This window comes from Rhea pennata, unplaced genomic scaffold (assembly GCF_028389875.1).
Source record: "Rhea pennata isolate bPtePen1 unplaced genomic scaffold, bPtePen1.pri scaffold_23_1, whole genome shotgun sequence".
Taxonomy (NCBI): domain Eukaryota; kingdom Metazoa; phylum Chordata; class Aves; order Rheiformes; family Rheidae; genus Rhea; species Rhea pennata.
The window spans coordinates 2,165,129-2,188,610 of record NW_026907675.1 but is presented as its reverse complement, the minus strand read 5'-3'; positions in this window follow the sequence as shown (position 1 = coordinate 2,188,610).

Below are 23,482 nucleotides of genomic sequence, written 5' to 3'. Positions count from 1 at the left end.
ACTAACTCAGGATCATGGAGTGGAATAGAATTGGTGTCAGACGATGGGGGACATCTTCTTGATTAATTAGTTGACCTTCTGTATTGCTGTAGAGCTCTGCAGCGGTCAATCCCTCCTCTGGGCACACGCAACAAACCGAGGAGTCACCTCACCACCACCATCCAGGCCATGTGGCTTCTCCCGATCTGTGAGCTGCTCACAAGGGCAAACCCCCAACACATGCCTGCTGATGGCCTACGGGCTTCAGAGACACTAGCTGCCTCAAAATAACTTCCCCAGCCATGAACCACTGCTGCCCGAGCAGGTACTCGGATAAAACAGACCTCACACTCAACGCCCAGGCCTAACTGACTGCTGCCGGTCTATCAGGGACTCAGACGGGACCTCACAGCCACCTGAACCACCACATCCCTGTCCCTGTCCAGGAAGCCCCCAAGGCAGGAATTACCTCACTAGAACTTCCCCAGACAGCAGACAAATCCTGGCTGATCCGCTGCTCAGGCAGAAACCATCTCAAAAACACATCCCAGTGCGGACCTGCTGCTGCCCTATCCACTGCTCCCCTTGGAGTGACATCACAAGCAACAGCCACGCCTTCTCCCTCCAGCCGGCCTATGTGCTGGGACTTGTGCAGAACTGACCTCACCATCAGCAGCTGAGCCATGGGCCTCCTCCAGCCCCACCAGCTACCTACAAACACTTGATGGGACACAGGGCATTTTCTCATACAGCCCTTTTAAACACTAGGGACCTCACTGCCCACCCTGCTGCTGCCTGCAGCTCCCCCTGCCCTTTCCCACGGCTGAGCCACCTCCCAAATGGCCTCCCTGATTCACTTCCTGGCTTCACAATGCTCACAGTGCAGCAAAGCTCCCATTACGTAGCAGTTGCAACCCCCCAAAAATACATTAGCTTTCACCTAGGTAGTCTCTATATGTAGCAAGAGAGCAGGGCCTCATGTCCCAGTCAGAGGAAGAAGCCTTCCCACAGCTCACAGTCTACTTCCTTCCCCATTGCTGAACAAGCACAGCCAATCCTCTACACATCGAGCAAGACAAGCACTCTCCTATTTTACGCACTGACAATTTGAGAGATGGCAACGGACTCCGTCCAGGACATTTCAATTGCTGAAACCAGCAGAGCCAGAATTCAGCAATTCTTCCTCCTCATCTAGGATTATGCAAATAACAACCGCGAGTGTGAAAATGGCCTTTCCTCAACTTCCAAGGCCTCTGAAAAGCAAAACACCTCACACTTAACAGAGCTCTTCTGCAAACACCCTTCAGGCTGCTCCCAGGGTCACAGGTCCTGGAGCACACCAAGACATATGGAGCAAGAACAACGACTTGGGCACGACACCTTGCAAGGACACCAGCAACCTGCTCTCACTTTGACCAGCAGATCCCAGACACAGCACTGAGCAGCACCTGGGGGCTGCGGGGGCAGCAGCAAATCAGGGAAATCCTTCAAAATGCATCTCAGACTCACAAAAGGTTCAAAAATTCCTGCACCCAAACCCCACCAAGCTGCCCAGGCCCAGCTGCTCGGTGCAGGCCGGCACGCCTGGCTCGCAGGTCAGTTCCCCTCGGTGACAGGGCGCTGGGTCCCCTGCTCACAGCCCCAACAGCCCCTTTGGGAGCCCCTGCAGGGAAGCAGCCCCCTCGCCAGCACCGCTGACCCTGCTGCAGCGAGAGGGCACCCGCCGGCATTTGAACGCACCCGCAGCCCCCACCAGCCCCACTCGCACCCGATCTCACTCCCGCTCCCTTCTCGCCTGCTTCGTTCCCTCCCTTCTCGCACCTCGCTCTTCTCTTGGCCTTTTCCCACTCTGGACTCCGATTGGCTGACACAGCCGTCATTCCAATCCATCCCTGCCCTCCTCCTCAGGACAGCCAATAGGAGGGCCGCACTCAGGCGATGCCATGGCAACGCTGCGCCCCCCTGCCCTGGCAGCCAGCTCTTCCCCCTCCCCCGCATGATGGCGCCATCTTGTGGGCGGCAGCGCGGGGCGCAGCGGGGCCTGGGGGCAGCCCGGCACCGGGTGCCCGGGCAGTGCGGGGCCCCGGGCGCGGCCGCTCTGCCGCAGGGGCCCCGCGGGGCTCCTTGCTGCCCTGCGCCCTGGGGGCCGTGCTGGGCTTGGAGGTCGGCCCTGGGGCCTGTGCTGGTGCCAGCCCTGGTGCCGGCGGTGGGGCCCTGGGAATGGCCGGGGCGCCGGACCCTGCAGGCGACGTGCTGCTGCTTACAGGGCAGGGCAGTGTCCTCTCGGCCCTCCTGCCCCGGCCCCTTCCCCAGGGTAGCCCCAGGGCTTGGCAGCCCTCCCACTGTGCCTGGCAGTGCTGGGAGGGGGTCCTGGAGGGGTCACTCCAGAGGGCTGAGGAGCCCCATGGGGGCACAGGGCAGGAAGGGGGAGACCAGCTCTGGGCCTGTTGGTGCCAGGGAGTGGAGGTGTGGGGTCAGGAGGACGCTGGGGGAGTTGCTCATGTTGGGCTCACCCCAGCAGTGCACCCCCCAGAGAAAAGTCCTTGGGGTAGCCAGGTCTTACAGGGCGCCTCCACCTGTTCACAAAGTGCTCTCCCAAACAGGCTGTCTTGGGTGCAGAGGTTGGAGCCCATTTTGCAGGAGGACAGAGGCTGTGACTATCTCAGGATGGCATGTCAGAGCCCCAAATCTGCTCTGCCAAGTTAGAATCATAAAAGGATACAAACGGTGTCAATCCTCACTGGAGAGCTACAGAAGCACTAGAAAGAAGCAAGTGCATTCCTGGCTGATGGTGTCCCTGCAGCAGTCCTCCATCTCGCTTGTCCCTTGCCCTCAGCTCACCTCTCAAGCCCAGGATGAGGGACGCTCTTCCCATCTCATCACCCAATACTCCTTTCCAACATGCTGCTCCTCTGCGTGTCGACAAGGGCTCCTAGTGTAGCCCCGTTGCCTCCTGTCCCCCATAATTGCCACAGAGCCACTACGAAGGACAGTGGTGGGGACTGCGTGAGCAGTGCCCAGCAGTGCCTGGGCCTCGCAGGGCAGTGAGGGCCCCCACCCACGGCACCAGGGAGACCTGCCTGTGATGCAGCACATCCTGCTGTGACCTCAGCTCGTGTCATGTGGGGGCTCACTACGCCATTGCCGTGGAGATGGCCCAGCCAGGGAGCAGAGAGATTGCCTCTCCCCTCCTGGAAAGCAATCCCCTCCCTCCCCCCAGTTATTTCCCAAACATTTCTGATAAATTCCTTCATCTCCAGAGGGGCCTTGGGCATCAGGGCAGCCCCAGGATCCAGGCGTCCTGGATGCCACATGGTCTCCTGAGCCAGACAAGCCTCTCAGGCAGGATTTTGCCTGGGATTCATAGCAAGTTTTTCAGTTCAGAGTTTATGTGTGCCTCCTCAAACAGGAGCCCCAGAAGTCCCCCAGGGAGCTGCAGGAGCGTTGGGAACAAGCAACTGTTGCCTGGGCTGATGGTATTGGTCCAGCAGTCCTCCCTCTCACTTGCTGCTTGTCCTTGGCTCACCTCTGTAGCTGAGGAGGAGGGATGCTCTTCCTGGTTTGGCACCCAAAACTCCTTTACAATGAGTCCCTGCCCCACTGCCTGCTGGCGAGGGGCCCCAATGTGGACCCATTGCATCCTGTCCCCACTTCTTTCCATAGAGCTGCTATGCAAATCAAAAGTTTCTTTTCATTTCCTGCTTTTGCCCATAGCAAGACAGCAGAAAAATCTCACTCTTTCAGCAGAGTTCCCTACTTCTACACATCTGCTTTCTGCACTTTTTCAACACCCTCTGTATTCTCCGCCTACCACCATCACACACCCAAGTTCCTTTCCTTTGCTCCATCAGCATGCTAAGATTGAGAAAGCTTAAGTGGGGTGTGTATGTGAGGGAAATAAAATAAATAACGAGATGCCAGCACGAACAGCAGTGGGATGGCAAAGCACGTGATGTATGAAAATGCCATGTCAGACATCCCAATGAAGTCACGTCCTTCCAAAATCTGCCAAGTGGAAATGACGTACAAAGCCAAACATTTCTGAAGGCTTGTTGAATTTGGTGCCTCTGGTTGTACATGATGCCAGGGCCACCTGGCTGTAAGAAGCACTTGGGAGAGGGCCAAGCCTTGCAGGAGGCAGCCTCGGCTGGAGCTGAGCCCTGGCAGGAGCAGGAGAGAGCAAGGCAGGGGTCTTGAGGGTGCTCTACTTCTTCTGCTAGCCAGACTGGCTGGGCAGAGGCTTTGACAGTGTGGGGCAAGAGATGGGAAATGGCAGCTGCCTTGGGCACCCGCAGGTATGTCCTTGCAGGCTGCCAGGCAGAGCATACAGTCAGCCTGCCGGCAGGCAGAGACCTCCTGCTCCTTGCCAGCACTTCCCACCTGCTCCTCGGCAGCTCCAGGGAGTCAGGCAGAGGCTTTCAAAGCCACCATCATGGTCATCTCTGCACCTTTGCGAGGACACGTGCAGAAGCCCGTGAGCCCTGTGCGTTGGGCAGCCGAGGCAGCCTGTGCCTTTGGAGGGAGCAAACCAGGCTCCGGCTGTGCTGCACTGCTGCGTGCAGCTGCTGCTGACCACCTGTGGGCAGAAGGACTCACGGGGTGGATGCGGTTGCCTTGGTCTGAGTGGCTGGTGAAGAGCAGGAAACCTGAGGGCCGTGGGTAAGGGAAGCTCTGGCTACACGCGGCCTGGCTGAGCTGGGCCCAGAGCTGCTCCCTGCCCCTCAACACAGAGCTCGCAGGCTTCGTGGGGGCCTTGGAGCATGCAGGTTGCTGTGCTTTGTCCCAGGGAAAGTCCCGAGGACTGGCAAGAAATTCCCACAGGCCGCAGCAGCTCCTGCCTGCCTCTTTCACCCCAGCTCCTTTGCCAAACCAGCTGCCTGCTCTCCGGGCAGCTCTCATGCCTGCTGCCTGCCCCTGCCTCCAGCCCCATGGCTCACCTCGCCTCTGCGCTCTGGTGTGCCTGGCAGTGTGTGTGCAGCCTGGCAGCAGACGTTTGCTGCCGCTCCTCATCCCTCTGCATGATCCTCTCCTGGGGTCCTGCTGCTCTGGCCCCAAGGGCAGCTGCTGCCTCTTCAGCGAGCGGCTCTCCTCAGAGTGAGGACCCCAGGGGCTCTGCTCCCAGCAGGGACACAGTCCCCATGGAGAGAGCCCCATCAGCAGGGCCTTGGAGGCACCATGCCACCACACAGCCACTCCAAGGGCAACCCTTGCTCTTCCTGCTAATCCTCAGCCCTCTCCAGTGGCTCCTTGTGCAGCCCATGCCACAGCTCCCTGCATTCCTGCTGCTGTCGTGATGGGCTTGTTTTTCCCCACACCACCTGGCACCTTTCCTTGCCATCCCAGGCCATTGCTTCCTCACTCTTCTTGCAGTCAGTGTCTCCTCTAGGTTGCTCCCCCACCAGCTTGCGCAGCTGAATCACCATCAGCTCAGCACTTGGCAAGTCTCCTGCCAAAGAAACGCTGCCCCCCTTTTTAAGCGATGCTGTGAAAAAACCCCTGCAAATAGCAAACAAGACTCAAGGAAAAGGAGGGAAGAAGAGTAAGAAGCAGAGAAGGTGTGCTAGCTTTTTGGATCTACCACCTTGCACCCATCTCTGTGCAGAAATAAAGAAACAATTTTCTAGACCCTGTGTGTCTGTTGGGTGCTTGCACACCGGGTAATAGAACACAGTTTGGGGACAACACAGGGATAACTACAAATAGGCTGAATACGGGCTGGGGAAGCTCTAGGGTGAAGCACTGGCCCACGCAGGGCAGGGTCATTCTCCCACGGAGAGGGGTCTGCATGGGGTAGGGCTCCTCACAGCTCCTGCTCACCCCCAGGAAACTTCCCAGGGGCTTCTCAGCAGGTAGCTGCAGGCAGAGATGACACCAAAGGCAAGGAGCTTCCACAAGTCCCTGCTTCCAGGTCCCTGCTGCTGGGGTGGGGGGAAGGGAGAGGAGCTGCCAAGCCTGGACAAGAGCCCGAGACTCCAAAGCTGATGGAGAGACCAGCAGGTCTGAAGGAAGCTCACAAAGTTCCTTCCCCGGCATGCACAGCACCAGCAGCACCTTTGCTGGCCCCAGCTGGATCTGTCCTCGCTACCCCGAGCACCTGCCAACACGCAGATGCCCCTCAACACTGCCTCGCTGCCAGGAGGTGTCTGTGGGGCAGAGCTGAGCACACAGGGCTGTGATGGGCCTGTGGGTCATTGCTCTCCTGAGGAAATGTCACCTTCAGACCCTCGACTATCTCTGGGGAGGTGTCCCGAGGGGCTGTGAGCGCCCTCCAGAAGGGCACAGCTCTTCCACAGCCGCTTTGCCGCGATACCCGAGAGCCTGGCTCTGGCCACGGCCATCAGGAGCCTCTGCACGTCCTGCTCCTCACGGTGCCCACAGCCGGGCTGGGCTCAGAGAGGAGTTGGGGACCTGCCCCGGGGAAAGTAGGGCTGTCAGCAGGGTCACCGGGGCGCTGGCTGCCTTCTGCCTCAAGCCTCGAGACACGACAAGCACCACTGTAGCTGCACCCTCTCCTCACAGCTGGGATGGTGCTGAGGAACCGGCACCACAGCATCCAGCATCGAGCCATGGAGCCACAAGGAGAAAGGACGCAAGAGCCGGGGACTCCCGGGGGCCGGAGGCGGCCCAGGCCAGGCCGGGCATTCCTCATCCGCTGCTGCCACACAGCCGGGCCGCAGTGGCTCCGGCTGCCCCGCACGCACGGCCACTCACTTTGCCCAGCCCGCGGCCCTCGGCCCCGGTGCGGCAGCTCCCAGCGCTGCAGCTAAAGGCTCCGGGCAGCCCCGGACCAGGAGACGCTGCCCTGCGGCAGCAGCCGCCTCTCGCCCCCTCCCCGCCCGCAGGGCCCGGCCAGCCCCGCCTACGCCCCGCCCCTCACCGCCCTCCTGTGGGCCACTGCGCATGCTCCGCCCTGACCGGCCACGCCCCCCAACTCTTTGCCACGCCCCTCTTGGTCCCTCCCCTTGGCTCCCCTGCCCCGCCCAACCTGGCCCCTGAACAGCGCACGCGCACTGCTGCCTCCCTCCCGCCCCTCCCTGGGGTCCCGCCCTGCGAGGTCACGTCCAACGGGAGCCAATTGGAGGAGTGAGGGGTGGGAGGGTCTGTGGTGCAGGGGGCGTCACTTCCGGCTCTGGGGGAGGGCCTGCTGCTAGGCCTTCCCTGGCTGCTAGTGCTGGTGCGTGCGGAAACGCTGCTGCTGGGCGCTGCTGCCGCAGGGCCCTGCTCTGCCCCGGGGCCTGGGCGAGTCTGCGGGAGGGGAAAGGAGGGGAGGGATGGGAGAGAAACCTCTGCGCTGTGCTGGGGGCAGCAGCTTTCCCGTGAGCATCCCGGGGACACAGTGGGGGGTTTCAGCCTGCACTGCGGCCTGGCAGGTACAGAGAAGCCCTGAGCTGTGAGAGCTGCAGCACTAGTGACCCCGCAGGCAGCAGGGAGGGAGAGGAACAGAGCAGCTGCTTCCTGTGCTGCTTCTGCCCCGGGATGTTCTCCCCTCGTGGAAAGCTGAAACACCCTGGGTGTGTGTGGAGAAACTGTTGGTGAAAGCAGATAGGCAGGAGCTGCTGTTGTAGTGTGCAGGGGCAGTGCAGTATTCAGTTTTCTCGATCAACCTGTGAAAATGTGACATCTTTCTTCAGCTTTCAATTAGGAACAGTCACAAGCTGTCATGTCCAGGAGTGGGGAGGAAAGAGGGCTGTGAAAAGAGCAGGGCCTGAGCCCTGAGGTAACTATATGTAGCACTCTAGAGCTTTGTTGAAAGCTTCCTCTCTTCCTGCAGTTGCTAAGGAAGAAAGCAACAGGATGGCCGCAAACGGGCACTGTCCTTGCTAGACCAAGGAGAAGGACTTGAACACACCCTTGCGTGGAGAGCATTTTCCTTCCAGTACCTTCGAGCTGGGAAGTTTGGTCCATACCATCCCTATTGGTCCTTTTGGTTACTGGGGAAGGATTGACTTAATTCCAAAGAGTTCCAGACTTGGCAGGTATAAACAAAGAGTTACTGAAAAACCTGCAAGGATAGCCGACCTCATTCTTTTTGTCCGTGAGGGCGTGGTGTATGTGTTTGCTCTCACTGTAGCCTAATGGTGCTGCCCGCAGCCTACCACAGGCCTCAGCAGGAGCCAGGTGTTAGGCGCAAAGGCTGAGCCAGAGTGAACAGTCCCATCTCTGGTGACAGTGAAAGTACTCCTTTGGGGGGCAGTAGAAGTGTATACAGGGAATGTCTGTGTATGTGCTTGGTGTTCAGAGTCTATGTGGTTTAATGGTACTCCTTTCCAGGTGGAGATAGTCACTCTGCTGACTGGCCTCTAAAATGCAAGTGAGCATTTTGGAGACGTCCAGTTGTAACTCGGTGTGCTGGTCTTTACTTGGAGTGAGGTAACTGTGCTTGGAGGCAAGTATGCTTGGAAATGTTCCTGTTTTCCCTGGCAGGATAACATGCATCTTGCAGTCTTCCTCCCCAGTAGATCACCAAGGGCTTTACAGAGGAGGTGCTGGTGGCTTCCCCCTTTTCCAATGAGTGAAAGTGACACAGCAGAAGAGAAAGGCTCCTGCCACGCATTGAGAGAAGACAGTGGGAAAGCATGTGAGCTCTTCTTTCTCTTTTCTCTTTTTTTCTCTTGCTGCTCAGAAAGAATAGTGCTGGAAGCTGATGTGATGTTTTCCCTTGTCCATTTGTGGAATGGAGGATGTAGCCAGACTGAGCACTGCAAAAAGGGCACCTCCTAACCGTGAGGTGGATTCATCAGCACTGGAGGTGATGGCATTGAAACAACTCGTTGCTGTCTTTCTCTGCTTCTCTCAGGCATTACAGACCAGCAGAAAATGCTTGTGACAAGGGCAAAGCAGTGAAGCAAGCCAGTGCAGAGGTAAGCCAGTGTTCCTTATCATTTCATTTTTAGGGAATGATGGTTGAGTGTATTCAGCCATTGCACTCTTTGTATGTTGTAAAGAATGCTCTGCTGCCTTATTTTTTCCCCAGGGGAGAGGAGAGCGTTCTTCAGGAAATGACACTTTCCCAGAGGTTGCCTGCTGTCAATTATTTTGTTTCTGTGCCATTCTGAGCACAGAAACAGTAGTACACAGTGGGATAGTTTGAAAGCAGCCATCCCAAAGAAGGACCTTGGGAGTTTGGAAAGGGAGGAATGTGCTGGTTGGTTGGGTGCTTTTGTGTGCAAAAGTATCCTTCTCGCTGTTTTATGCATGAGGAAGACTCTTTGCACTGTCTGCTAGTCAGACGGTCTGTCCTTGTTTGCTAGCACTTGGCTTTCAGAGGGCTAGGGAAACAAGGGCCTGCAGAGTCATGCTACAGCCTGAGGAAAAAGGGATTTTTTTTTCTTTCCCTTTTCTGTTTTTTGTGAACCCATCCCTACTGCAGATCCAAGTGTTTTATCCTAACAGGCCCATGGGTTGTTTGCCTTCCTTAAGCACACTTGGATGCCAACAGCCATGTTGCAGCCAGTCTAATGCACACCATGGTGTCTTTATTGCCTGACTGCAGTGTTGTTGTCTGTTCCCCTTTGGTTGTCAGCTCAGCTCCCTTTGGAGCTCACCCGCCTCCAGTTCTTCCAGACTCCTGTCTTTGGTGCCTTGGTCTGGAGAACGCCTGCTGTGGTTGTCTGAAACCTCAGTGTTGGGAGGGCTACAGCGTCATGTGGCACAAGAAGCCTTTGCTGTTCTCGTGTTCATTCCTGAGCTGCTTTCTTGTGTAGCCCTCCTGTTTTCAGTGCTAGTGCTAGTCCTCCTGTGCTAGTCCTCCTGTGCTAGTCCTCCTGTTTTCTGTCAGCTTCCTCTCTTTCCCCTGTTACTGCTGAAGTGAGAACAGCCTGAAACAACTGTGCCCTTCCAAGCGAGGAGTGTGAAACAAAGAACCCGGCTGCTGTTGCTACCTGAGCAGCAAGCTGAGGAAGCCCGTGATCCCCTGCTCTGAAACACTGTGACAGTTTCCAAGGTCTAACTTGACCGGCTTTTTGGTGGGCCTTTTTTCAGGCGACTGCTCCATCCAGGTTCGTGCGCTCAGTGAGCCCTTTGTGCTTTCACTGTGTTTTTTCAGGCCACTGTGAGAGGGCTCACTGCTGCATCGGAGGAAGGCAAGCCAGAGGAGATCAGGAGTAGTGCTTTCGACCTCACTGCCACCCCTGAGGATATCCATAGACTAAGGAACCTTTGCTAGTTCAAGGATGAGGTAATGTCTGCTGCCGTGTAGTCATGTTCTCATACCTCTTGACTGTGTATGTGAATTTTCTTTTCAAATTCTTTGCTTTTCTTTCACTGCACTCAGCAGGAGGGAAAATGGAATCTAAGTGCAGCATGTAATTGCAAGTTCTCAAACGCTTGTTCTTAATGATCTCTCCAAAGGGACCATTTCCTTCTTTTTTTTCCTCTTTTTTATGGTTTTATGTACCTGTCTCAATTTCTCAGAGTGACCCAGTCTCTCACACGCTCTCAGAGTGTCACAGTCTGAGAGAACTTTTATTATCCCTGTCTCATTATAACTTACAAATTGATAAGTATGGCCATACTAGAGGTATCCTCTAATCAGGGAGGACCTATCTTCTTCCTCAGAAAAACTGAAGGAACAGTGAGAAGTTGGCATATACACTTCATGCTCCTTTTTTTTCCACTCTAAAACTTACCCAAGTGATGGCTGGGGTTGAAAGAGGCAAGAAGACTGCCTGATGCCTTCCATCGCATAGACACAAGCAGCTTTTAGTTTGTTGTGGTTTGCTCCTCAGTTACTAAGTCGTCTTATTCCTTATGCACAGAAGAACGCTGTGTGCTTGGGCAGTGGGGTTAGCCTAGAGGCTAAAGGGGCACTGCTTAGCTTCCTGTGCCTGTCCCTGTGACTCAGGTTTGGGTCCTTATTTGCCTGTTTTTCCTTGACATCTCATCCCCTCCCAAAGAATCTCCTGGGTCCTGGAGTTCAGTCACCTGCTCCAGGCAAATCTATCGCAGAATCGATTTTATAGATAGACTTAAGTTCCCTTGTGAGATATTTCCTTGATTGAGAGCCACATGCAGAATTTCCTTTTCAGGAATTTGAAGTCTTTTCAAATCCAAGTGGCATTTCCTGATGGCAACTTTATGGGTATTGCTCCTTGTGGCAGCATTGCTTGTGAGGGTAACTGATTCTCTCTCCATAGAGCAACTTCTCCTGTACGGAACAATCCTGTTTCCTCTGTCTTAGTTTGGCTATGTCAAACTGATTTCTCCGAGTGTGCTTCCGTGTGATTGGCACTTCACTTCTGGGGCATTTGCATAGCCTGCCTTTGTTGCTTTTTGTTGCAATCTCAGTTCCTTTTTTTTCCAAGGAAACCAGAATTACTCACAGTACGTCATATGCTATCCCTCAAGTGCCATTAGGAATACTTCTGTATCTGCTCTGAAACTATTCCTTTCTTCGTGATTCTACTTGTAGATTATTAATCTCTAACTAGCTGATACACTCAGCTTTGTGCCTGCATAAGAACTCGCAGCAACCTCCACATTTCCTGAATCCTGCTTTAGAGCAGAAATTCTTGTCACAGCACGGCAGCCTGAGAGGTGCAGAGAAGCCCTGAGCTGTGAGAGCTCCACCACTAGTGAAACCTAAGGCAGCAGGTGAAGAGTGAAAAGAAGAGAGAAGCCACTTTCTTTGCCACTTCTACTGCTTGATGTTCCCTCCTAATGGAAAGCTGAAACACTCTGGGTGGGTGGTGAAACTGACGGGGAAAGTAGAGAGGCATGAGCTGCTGCTCTACTGAATGGTGGAGGTGCAGGGGTAAGGAGTCAGTTTGTATTTGCTGCCAGAGATAAGATTTTTTTAAACAAACATTTTTTTTTCCCTGCTGTAATCTGGACGGTAGCTCAAAAGATGTCTGTCACGACAGAGAAGCAAAACAAATCTCCACAAGACTGTGCCGTCCTGCAGTTGTGTGTGTGTGTGTGGGGGGGGGGGATTTGGGGGCTCTTGGAGCGAGCTATCTTTCTGTACAAAAGTCTGGAAAACATTGATGCAAGCCCCCAGAGAAGAGAAATTTTCTGGGCACTCAGAGCAACACAGGCAGGACCCAGCGATGTCGAGGGAAACCCATCCCAGCCATACCAAACCAACCACTCTCTCCAGAGGACTTTCTTAACCCTCAGGCTGGGAGTAGGAGAGGAAACGGGGAACAGTCATCCCAGACTTGCCTCCGTCAGGCCCTCAGCTCCACAACGTGTCATAGGTTCAGGTGAGTTCTCTCAGGCAACACTTCCCATGCCTCTGGTGCATGGAGAAGACTGGGTAGGCACACAGGAGACAAGGGAGAGAAAGGGCAGAGATGCCAGCAGGTAGAGTTGGGCTCCCTGCGTCACAGATGACTAGAGGCTGACTAAGCAAACTAACTCCTGTAGGGACTTGGAAAGGCACATCTCGGACAGTATTTAAGGGGGGTGGAGTCTCCGTCCTGCAAGACTTGCCCCAGCACTCTGCAGAGACTAGGAAGAGCAGGAAGGTTGGCTGCAGGGACACTCGCAGGCTTTAGCAGCTGCAGAGCTGGGAGGTGCCCTTACAAACTTCTGAATGCAGGCCCTGAGGCATTGCACTGCCTCGTAGGCTCTGCACCAGAGCCCAGACAGCAGCACTGCAGTATGAGGGATGTCCTGAGAAGCCTTGAATCCTCAAATGCCGGAGATCCAGGGTGCCAGAGCTGTACAGACCGTGGGAGAGCAAGGGTGCCAATGTGGATCCAGGGTGCCTGGGCTGCACAGATCCCTGGAGGAGCCAGGGGGCTGGTGTGGGGAAGGGCACGGGGCTGAGGAGCAGGAGAGAAGCAGAGCCCCAAAGTGACACTGAAAAGCCCAAGGACCATCTGAAGCCCAGAGTTGAGACCTGGCTTTTCTCAGGCTCACACAGAAGGAAAGGTGGACTAAGTTCATGGGAAATGGGAAAACTTCCTCCAATTGGCTACGTGGCCTGGCCCATGGCTTTGGAATCTGGCAGGGACGAGTCTCCTAGGCAAAGCCCTCTAGATGTTGTGTGTTTGCTCTTTTCTGGCATATCATCTCTATCTTAAGCACCACAGAGCGAGAAACCTTGCTGAAGGCTTCTCAAATCAAAGAGCCTACTTTGGTGCCTAAAGGAGGAAGGTTACGTCCTGTCCCTTATTCTCCTATACCCTACTTAAAACAAAAGAGAGATCCACAGCAGCCACCAGTTTTGAGGCTCATCTAAGCATCTCAGCCTGTGGCCACCCTTTGTGCTTTTTCACCCCACCGGACTTTGATCCTGTAAAAATGCCAAACCCCAATCCAACCCCCAAACCCCAGATTTCTGCACAGAATCCTGTTGCCTCGTGCAGCAGCCAGGGAGTGCAGGAGCACAGCAGTGACCTCTCCAGGTCCCCACTTCAGATGTTTCCCTGACTTTGGCACCACCTGGAGACATTCTTGAAGGAATTTATCAGAAAGTTTGGGAAAATAACTGGGGGAAGGGAGATGCCTGCTTTCCAGGAGGGGAGAGGAAATCTCTCTGCTCTCTCCCTGGCGGTGCCATCTCCATGGCACTGACCTGCTGTGCCCCCAGATGACACAAGCTGAGGTCACAGTGGGATGTGCTGCATCACAGGGAGGTCTCCATGGTGTCCTGAGTGAGGGCCCTCACTTTGCTCTGAGACCTAGGCGCTGCTGGGCACTGCTCATGCCCTCCCTGCCGCTGCCCTTGTAGTGGCTCCATGGCAAGACAGGAGACAGGAGTTAATGGGGGCTGTGCTGGGATCCGTCGCTGACATGCAGAGGAACAGGAGCACGATGAAAAGGAGTGTTGGGTGAAGGGAAGAACATCCCTCCTCCTGGGCTGCAGAGGTGAGCCGAGGGCAAAGAGGCGAGATGGAGGACTGCTGGATGGACACCATCAGCCGAGACCACAGTTCCTTGTTCCCAAGGCTCCTGCAGCTCTCCACTGAGGGTAAGGGCTTTGGGTACTTCTTCCTGAGATGTTGCACAAAGATTGGTAACTGCAAAAACTGCTGTGAATCCAGGGCTGTGGGGGTGGCTGGACAGGACTGGGGGCTGCCACAAGAGTCATCTCTGAGGGTCCCATCTGTCTTAGTGGACAGCCAGGACTCCTGGGTCATGGGGCAGGAGATGCGCTGAGCCTCAAGGCTTCTGTGGGGCCAGCTCCATTGCCTTTTGGGGTCTGTGGGGGGCATGGGAATCCATGGCAGGTTTCCCTGGGATCGTGTCCCCCTTTGCGATCTGGCTCTGGGAAGAATTGGGGTCCTGCATCCCAGAGGCTGGGGCAGCCTGCTGCTCTCATGGGGCTCTCAAGAACCTGCTGAAATGTCCATGTACAATAAGGAAACCACCTTGTAATGACCCCAGGTCCTCTGCCTGTTTGAGAGGACCTCTGTTCCTTTCATGCTTGGTACAAGTTGGTACAGCATGTTTTGGGCTCAGAGAAGCCATCTCGAGATGGTCATAGCCTGTGTCCTTGCGCAGATTGGACTCAAAACATCTGCATGCAAAAGAAATCCTATTTGGGAGAGCACCTTGGAAACAGGTGGAGGCATGGTCCCCACTACCAAGTCTTGACTGACCCAAGGATTTTTCTCTGAGCTATGGGGCGCAGTGCTGCAGTAAGCCCAAAAGAGTCATCTCCCCCAGTCCCTTCACGACCCCACACCCCCACTTCCTAGCACCAGCTGGCTCAGAGCCGGTCCCCCCCTCACTGCCCTGTGCCCCCATGGGGCTCCTCAGCCCTCTGGAGCGACCCCTCGGGGCACAGTCCAGCCCCACACAGAGCAGCCCCTGCTGGGCCGTGGCCCAGCCCTGCCAGGCGCAGCGGGAGTGCTGCCAACCCCTGGGGCTGCCCTGGGGAAGGCGCCGGGGCAGGAGGGCTGAGAGGACACTGCCCTGCCCTGGCGGCAGCAGCACGTCGCCCGCAGGCTCCTGCACCCTGGCCTTTCCCAGGGGCCCAGCGCTGGCACCAGGGCGGCCCTCCAAGCCCAGCATGGCCCCCAGGGCGCAGGGCAGCAAGAAGCCCTACGGGGCCGCTGCGGCAGAGCGGCCGCGCCCAGGGCCCTGCACTGCCCGGGCACCCGGTGCCAGGCTGCCCTCAGGCCCCGCTGCGCCCCGCGCTGCCGCCCACAAGATGGCGCCATCATGCGGGGGAGGGGGAAGAGCTGGCTGCCAGGGCAGGAGGGCGCAGCGTTGCCATGGCATCGCCTGAGTGCGGCCCTCCTATTGGCTGTCCTGAGGAGGAGGGTGCGGATGGATTTGAATGACGGCTGTGTCAGCCAATCATAGTCCAGAGTGGGAAAAGGCCGAGAGAAGAGAGAGGTGCAAGAGCGGAGGGAGCGAAGCAGGCGAGAAGGGAGCGGGAGTGAAAGCGGGAGTGAGAGTGGGGCTGGTGGGGGCTGCAGGTGCGTTCAAATGCCGGCGGGTGCCCTCTCTCTGCAGCAGGGGCAGCGATGATGGTGATGGGTCTGCTTTCCTGCAGGAGCTCCTGAAGAGGCTGTTGGGGCTGTGACCACGGCCATCAGCAGGTCTGCGGCGGGGCTGTGTGTTTTTGAGATCATTTCTGCCCGAGCAGCGGATCAGCCAGGATTTGTCTCCTGGCTGAGGAAGTTCTAGTGAGGTAATTTTTGCCTCAGAGTCTTCTTGGCCAAAGAAAGACAGAGACCTGGTTGTGCAGGTGACTGTGAGGTCCCGTCTTTCTGAGTCCCTGATAGACCGGCAGCAGGCAGTTAGGCCTGGGTGTTGAGTGTGAGGTCTCTTTTGTCCGAGTCCCTGCTAGGGCAGCAGTGGTTTGTGGCAGGGGAAGTTACTTTGAGGAAATTTCTGTCCCTGAAGGCCATAGCAGCAGCAGGCATGTGTTGGGGGTTTGCACTTGTGAGGTCCCCTCTCTGTGAGCAGCTGACAGGTCAGGAGAAGCGACATGGCCTGGATGGTGGTGGTGAGGTGACTCCTGGTTTTGTGCCCAGGGTAGGAGTTGACTCCTGCAGAGCTCTACAGCAATATGGAACTGCAGCTACTCAGTCAAGCAGAAGTACATGCTCCATACCATCTGTCACAAATTCTGTTCCACTCCATCATCCTGCGTTAGTCCTGCTACGTTTAAAATGCAGATGATGTTCTCTTGTGAACGTGGACATGCAGTTTGACTTTGTACTTCTTGCTGAGTAGAGTCTTGCAGCCTATTCCTGGTCAGCTAGAGTCCAAGTAGAGTTTTGAAGCTGCTAAATGAATCTAGTGCTGATGTGCACAATGATATTAGTAATCTCTGATTCCCAGGGTGTGTGTGTGCTTTAGAAATTCCCCCTGTTGAAACAGTAGGGAGGCTGTGAGAATTTCCTGCAAGGTCTGAATGCTGTGCCTGTCTTTTAGGTGTCCACCTGCTTTTATGACGCATTTGGAAGTGTAACACGTTAGAAGTCTCTGAGTTTCTGTCCGAGTATGCAGTCACTGGAGAAGGAGTGCAAAGGGTGTTGGAGGAGACAGGAGGAATGTCATCCCCCCAAAGTTATGGGCCCCATTTTCAAAGCAATTTCATTTTCATGGAAGCTGAGACAGAAGGAAGAGGCAAGAGCTGGCCTGCGCCTCCCTTGTGAGAGCCCCTTGCTCTGTGCTTTCTGGAGGTGGGAAGTGAGCAGGCCCTGGGCTGTGAGTGGATGCTGAGAGGTAGGTAGTGCCTGTTGCAAGGCCTTGGAGGAGCAGAAGGGAGTTGAAGGATGTGGAGTTGGGCTTTGTGTGTTGTGGGGCACATAGGGGTGCCCTGCCAGCTGTCATATGTGGTGCAGTGCTGTGTGTGTCGCTGATGCAATTGTGGATGTTGGCTGGAAACCCTTTTTAGAGGCGAGGGGCGATGGATGCGGTTTGCATCCCTGTGCAGGCATGGCCTGTGGTGGGGCTGGCTGGTAGCTGCAGTGTCTCGGTGCTCAGCACGGGGGAAGGTAGCTGGAGAGAGCAGTACAGTGCAGGGGAAGTGCTGCCAGGTTGGGGAGCTGGGGAGCCCTGTGAAGTAAGGAGGTGTTTGCTCAAAGGACCCAGGCTGCTGTGGTGTCATGGGCCAGAGATGCTGGCAGACTGCTACCTTCACTGCACTGAGGTCCAGGCCTTGAGCTTGCTAAGCTCTTGCCAGGATGTGCAGGTAGGATGCTACCTAAAGGGCACGGAGTGTTTCTCCTTGTTCTGAGATGCAAGCAAAGCCTGCTTTTTCCTTCCTTGCCTCTTGTTTGCTTTTCCTGATGAAATCTTTTATCTGCAGCTGAGAGAGGAGGAGCAGGCGGGGGATGCTTGTTGGGAAGTGGGCAAGGGAATGCTGTAAGCTCTTTGAAGGAGTGAAGGCCTTCTGGCAAGATGGTTGTTGGAGGCAGGCAGGTGTGTTCTTGGGAGCTGACTGTCAAGGGGCTGTGTTGGAGCTGTGTGGTGGCCCCAGTGGTTTGGTGCTCAGCCATGGGAGGAGGTGTCTGGACAGAGCAGTGCTGTGCTCCCTGAGCCCAGCCTGCGATCACTGTGTCCTTCTGGGAAACGTGGGTGAGGACTCTTGGTGACCGTGCTCTGACCTTAGAGCATCCTGGTGTGAGCCAGAGATGCTTACAGTTTGGTGATTTCTGTCAGCTCAGGTTCAGGCTTGCAGTTTTTGAAGGTCTTGTGCTTTCCTGAGACTTTGAGATATTACCGTTTCCCCTGGAGAAAGCAATCTTCTCACTCCTTCAAGGCTTTCTGTCCTTGGTCAGTGGTGGAGGCAGCATCTGCAAAGCCACTGGTGCCTTTGGAAGGAGTCTGAGAACAGCAGATGCCTTGAGCCTGCAATGGGGAGACATCTGGAGATAGGGATCTAACGGCCTGCTGAAGGCAGGTCCCAGTGGAGCAGGTCTATTTGGGCCTTTCTCAGTAGAGTTTTGATTATCTGCCTGGATGGAGATGTGGGAACGTGCCTGGATCCCTGTGCCACAGTTTGGCCACCCTCCTGGAGAACAAGAGTTCTTAATATCTAAGAAGAATTTGCAGTTGTCCAGTTTGTCCCTGTGGCCTCTCATGCTCACAGTGTGCACCTCCAAAAAAATCCATCTCTGTCTTGTCTGTGCCCTACATAAGCCAGCTGTGCACAGCATGTGTGTCCCCTTTGGCCTTGTCTTGTCTAGGCTTAAGAATCCCAGCTCTCATAGCCTCTACTTGTATGCCCCATGCTCCAGGTCTTGACTGTCTTGGTGTCCCTGTGCTGGACTCCCTACTGTGTGTTTGTGCCTTTGCAGAACTGGAGTGTCCAGAGGGGACCCGATAAACAGACATGGTCTCACCTGTGCCAAAAAGAGGAGTAGAAGCTCTCAGTGGCCCCACAGGCTGTGCTCTCACAAATACAGCTCAGCGTAGAGGGGAGACATTTGCCGCCGACTGTTGCGACTGTGGAAGGCCAGCAGAGCTGACAGTAACACGCTGATTTTCTCTTTCTTTCTAGGTTACTTCAGTCCCGTACGTTGCAGGTGTAGTCCTAGAACTGCTGAGGATGGAGGCAGGATGCCAGGGTGTGTGCCTGTACCTGTCAACATCTTTGCCACCATTGTGATCTGTCTGTGAAAGCAGTTGCAAGAGGTGAGGTGCTGAATGAGGTGAGGCTGCTATGAGTGGATGTGAAGGCTTCTATAAGTGCGCCTGGCTTCCATGGGTGACTTGGGGTGTAGGTTCACGTCCGCTGTGCTGCAACTTCTGCATCGCACAAATGCTGTTAGTGCCAGCTTGCTCTGCAAATGCTACTGTGTTCCCTCCTTTTCCAAGAAGGCTGTGGTGCCACATAGTTGTCTGAGTGTCCCAAAGCCACTGTAGCTTGAAATTGAGGATGTCTCACAGTTGTTGGGTTCCTGTCTCTGTGAGGGGTGAAGATGTGTCCAGGGTCAGGTTGTGAATGCAGCTGTGGAGCTCAGAGTGCTGCTGCAAAGCCCGTGCAGCCAGACAGGTGGCATTTCAGCAGACCGCCAGGCTGGGGCTGTCTCCTTGCTTGGGCCTCATTTCAAAGCCTCTGCACGCTTTTTCCCTTCACAGGGGCTTCTTGTCCAAGTAACTAAAGGAAAGGAAGTGAGGTTATTTTGGTCTCAGGAGGCCTTAATCTCAGGAGGCCTTAAGGACTCTCAATGTTTCTACGTTATATCTGTAGCGTTGTATTATTAAAGAAAAACCCCATCCCTGCCCTGAGTAGGTGGAGGTTCCTGAGGGTGTGGGGGTGGAAAGTAGCAACCTGCTCTGCCTGAAGAAAGCAGAATCCTCCCCTCTGAAAACAGCAGCATTGCCCAATGAGCCAGCGCTGTGCCTGATCTTGTGCTGATCATTTCCAGATGCCCTGTGAGCCTACAGTGCCTTGGCCACCTTGTGGTGTTAGCACAAGGGTTTTCTTGTGTGCCTGAGTTTTGGAGGCAAGGGAAGGCAGTGAGCAGAGCAGTGCCTGGGGAGTGTGAGTGGCCAGTGTCCTGCAGACCCATCTTCTTGCTGGCTCTTGGTTGCATGTAGCAGATGAGGCAGCTGTGTGGGGCAGAGACAGTGTGTTTGTAGACTAGCTGGCACAGCAGAGGTCTGGTATGAGGTTGATGGCTGTTGCAGTGCTGAGTTGCTCTGTCAGTGTCAGACAGCCTTTCCAGTGCAGCTGCTCCCTGGGCTTATCTGTCTACGTAGGCCCTGGAAATGGAAGTGGCATCCTGCTGTCATTTTGTAGATGCTTGTGGTGGTTGCATTTCCCCATTTGCGGCAAAGAGTTACGCAGCAGGCACAAACATGGAGCTGGGCTCAGTGAGGCTCTTGGCTGGGCTCAGTTTGTAGGAAGGAAAAATCTCAGAGGCTGCCACTTGAAGGTTTCTCTTTGGCATCATTCCTGGTGGGAGAGCAGAAGAGAAAAAGGGCACAAATCTCCCTGGGAAAGCTAACATCACCCCCCAGCGAGTGCTGCATTCATCCTGTGCAGCCTTAGACCCTTGTGATGCAGATGTCTGCCTGTGGATGACTCTCTTTGTGCTCCATTTACCATCACTGGAGAGAAGCAGCAGCTGCCAAAGTGTCGTTCCCCTACTCCACAAGCCCACAGCTGAAGACACAAGGTGCACTAGGCCTTGTCCGCCTTGAGATCCACAGGGCTCTCTAGAGGCTCCAAAACTTTCTGGGAGACAGACCCCATGGAGAGTTTACCCTGCTGCCTGTCAGACTGAGGTGAGGCTGCCCATCCTGCAAGCACGAGTGCTGTACAAAGGAGCTGAGAGTTTTACGCTTCTCAGGTCCCCTTTGGAAATGGAACTTCAATTAAATTCATTCACCAAATCTAGGGAGCTAAGTTGTTTTTGATTCTGCTGGCACTTCCACCAGTAAGCTGGCCACTTTCAGAGGTAAATTGGGTCGAGCCAACAGTGGTACATGCATCAAGCTGGAAACGGAAGTTGTCATCTGCCCCCCCCCTCTTTTCTGCATACCACTTACTCTTTTGAACTCTGATGGCCCTGAAGACCAAGAATCCAGTACCCTACTGAGACGCTAAAGGTACATACTGCCACTCCCCTATTCCCTTCTATGGTAAATGGGAACAATATTCCAGCAAGTAGTTCAGCCACAGTGTCTTGGGCCTGGTCTCCTAGTGCCATCTGTTTCCACCATCCTAAAGGCAAAGAGATGAGCTCCTCTGAGCCAGGCTGTGGGGCACTGCATGACGATGTGGGGAGAGTGCCTGGTCCCCAAAGCTGTGCAACATCACAAATGGATGTACCCCTCCCAATGTAGTGTGGAATGCGCAGGAATGTCGCTGGCAGTGGGAAATATGGACTCATTCTGCAGGGTCTCTCCAGCCGCATCCTATCAGCCCATGGCCTTTGGTTCACGCACCTCAAGAGCACCTTGGACTTCACCGTGCACGAGGTGGGTGATGCAATGCAGGCTGGGAGAAGAACCGGACAGGTCAGCGTTCGCTCACATGGGACACACTTCATCGTCCCCCAGCGTAAAGCACGAGTGAGTCATAGAAGGGAGACAGAAGTCCTGAGGAGCCACGCAGATGGCATGGAAAGATGGTGCTGGGCAGGAGACAGGAAAGCAAATAGTTGGAATTGTCCACCCGTGACCTGAAGCCAGGCACACCATCACGAAGCCCTCATCCCCCAGCAGCTCACTCTGCTTTCCCCACGCCACCCCTCCTACAGCCCAGCTGCCAACGCTCCTGTCTGCACCTGATCTGGCACCAGCCTCTCTCCTGCCCACTGCTCTCAGCAACCTGCCTGCTCTCCATCATAACAGCACAAGGGCTCATGCTGGAAGCTGCCCCCCTGTCTTGTGCTGAGGTGACACCGGGAGCATGGGGGTGGGGAAGTGCCTGTGAGAAAGATAAGCAGGGGTCAGGCAGCGTGATCTGCTCTTGCAGATCTGCAGGGTGACCCTGGGAGGAGACATCAGAGACACCATGCATTTCCTCACCTCATTGCAGGGGCCCTGGGGAGAGAGTGCCAGAGCCTGCATTGCTCAGCCCCGCCAACTCCCACAGCCAAAGCCATACTCACCAGGGCTGCAGCCCAGTTCGCAGGAGCCATTGGACGTGCTGAGGTGATGCACCTCCCGGAGATGATCTTGCTGCTGCTTAAAAGAAGCTTCCAAGTGGGGTTGTCAAGTTGTCATGTCCTGGTGCTGCTAGCTCTGCCTCCAAGCAGAGGAGAGCGAGGCAACTGAAGGCAATCTTCTTGTGTCCTGAGCTCTGACAGCTCTCCAGCAGCTCCCATGCCACATGGCTTAAGGGAGTTGAAATGAACAAGAGCAAGAGCACTGCTGAAGAGAGCCAGTGCCAGCTTCTTACCTGGAAGGTAGCTCCCGCTCCAACACCGTGGCTTGCACTGCACAGCAACAGCACAAAGAGGAAGAATTAAAACACACAAGGAGATAAAATCCCATGGGCCGGTGGGGTGAGAGTGAAAGGAGCAAAACGTGGAGGAAATCTAAACGCAAACCTCAATCCAAACCATTCCTACCCGAAGCAGCTCAGTGCACATAATTCTCCCACTGCACTTACCTGCCTCTGTCCAGCTTCCAATGGATGTGCAGAGCTCCTACAAACAAGGCACCAGCAGGAACACCAGACAAAGCAGGGAAGGACAGGAGTCAGGGTGTCGTTCCTTTGCCTGCTGAGGGAGAGCAGAGGGTGACAGGAGGGAAGTGAGTCACGCTGAGGAACCTCTTAGAAGTCATCTCCGGTATGGAGGAGGGAGATGTTGGGGACATCGCACAGCTGTGGGACTTTGCTTCCAGACAGGACCTGCTCTGTCAGTGCTCAGCTGCTCTCTTGTCACAGCCTTTTACTGCTCTCTGCCATTGATCCTCACGTGTCCGTCTGGGGCTCCTGGACAGCACAGCAGTGGTCTGTATCTATTGAAAACACAAATCCTGCAGTAGGAGAGCCCATGTTGCAGGGCCCAGATGTTGTATCTGGAGTGGTGTTGGCGTTCATCTCTTAGACTAGTGTAAAGGGCACAGACAACAAGAAAACTGTCTCACTAGGACTCCTCAGGGTCTCCCTGAATCCCCAGCTTGGGGATGTTCTGACACCTTCCCTCTGCTCAGCATTTGTTTTGGCACCCAGCTGCATTGCACTGGTCTTTCTATAAACCTGGTGCTGCAGTGTCCTGCCAAAGGTACTTTTAGACAGCCAGCTCCTCGACTAACAGCTGCGGGGACAGACAGTCGTGGTCATGTGTGCGGGCTCTGCACCTGCCAGTGCCTAGCCCAGCTCATGCTCCAAGGTTTCCCCAGGAGCCCTTCATGCCCTTCTTCAGCTCATTGAGAAGGACCTTAACGAGTCTTTGCCCTTAGCATTGCAGTCCCCCCTCCACCAAGGATGACACTACTCACCAACTGACTACCAGAGCTCATCGTGCTGAAGACAGCCCTCAGAGTGTCACACTCCAGCTCCCTTTCCACTTGCTTTGGTGTTCTTTTGTAGTCTTCATCTCCCCAGGCTTCTTAGACTGCTCTCATGTCTGCTTGCTGACCATCTGCTGGGCAGTCCCACTCTCCCTCCTACTGCCGAGGCCATGCGTGCCTCTTGCTGGGCTGGGCACAGGCCTCAGAGCTGCTTGCCTTCCTCTTGGTGGGCAGCCGGGGCCTCCCGGGTGAGCGCTGCCTGTCCCTGCCATCAGCAAAGGGGACGTGGCTGCAGCCCTGCACAGCGCAAGCAGCCGTGTCCTCCATCTGCCCCTGCTGGAGCTCTCTCTCCTCCCTGGAGGCAGCAGGGTAGCAGCTGGGGTGGCTCCAGCTAGTTTGGTTTGGCATTGCAGAGACTAGCGAGCTGCCTGCCCTGGCTTTGCTGTGGCTGCAGCTGGGTGTGTGGAGTGGCTGCTCTTTCTGCCCCGCGTCACCTTCCTCTGCTGGGGCTGAGTGCTCCGAATCTGAGGAGAGCACAATGCATTCAGGGCTTCTCTCTGCTGAGGGCTTCCAATATCCCACAAGGACACAGCTGTCTGACGAGGAGTCACTGTCCTGGGGGTTGGCAGGAGCCGGCAACTGTCTCTGGGCTTCTCCTCCTGCTTGAGCTGCCCTG